The sequence below is a fragment of the Echinops telfairi genome, unplaced genomic scaffold, assembly GCF_000313985.2.
Source record: "Echinops telfairi isolate 266 unplaced genomic scaffold, ASM31398v2 ScPeMD7_9;HRSCAF=40, whole genome shotgun sequence".
NCBI classification, from domain to species: domain Eukaryota; kingdom Metazoa; phylum Chordata; class Mammalia; order Afrosoricida; family Tenrecidae; genus Echinops; species Echinops telfairi.
In genome coordinates, this window is record NW_022103906.1 from 28,847,403 (window position 1) to 28,847,638 (window position 236).

The following is a 236-nucleotide window of genomic DNA, read 5'->3' on the forward strand; positions in this document are numbered from 1 at the left end:
AGGCTTGGCGGTGCCAGAGAGCCGACGGGAGGAAGCTGCTCGCAAATCCCGGAAAAAAACCTTCCCGATCCGCTCTGGCGGAACTCGGACATGCGCAGTAGCTCCGCCAGCGGCGGCGTCCCCGAGCCGGAAGGGCCGGCGGCTGGAGGCCGGAGCGCCCCATCTCCTGGGTCATGTCTGCCCAGGGCGACTGCGAGTTTTTAGTCCAGCGAGCCCGGGAGTTGGTGCAACAGGAC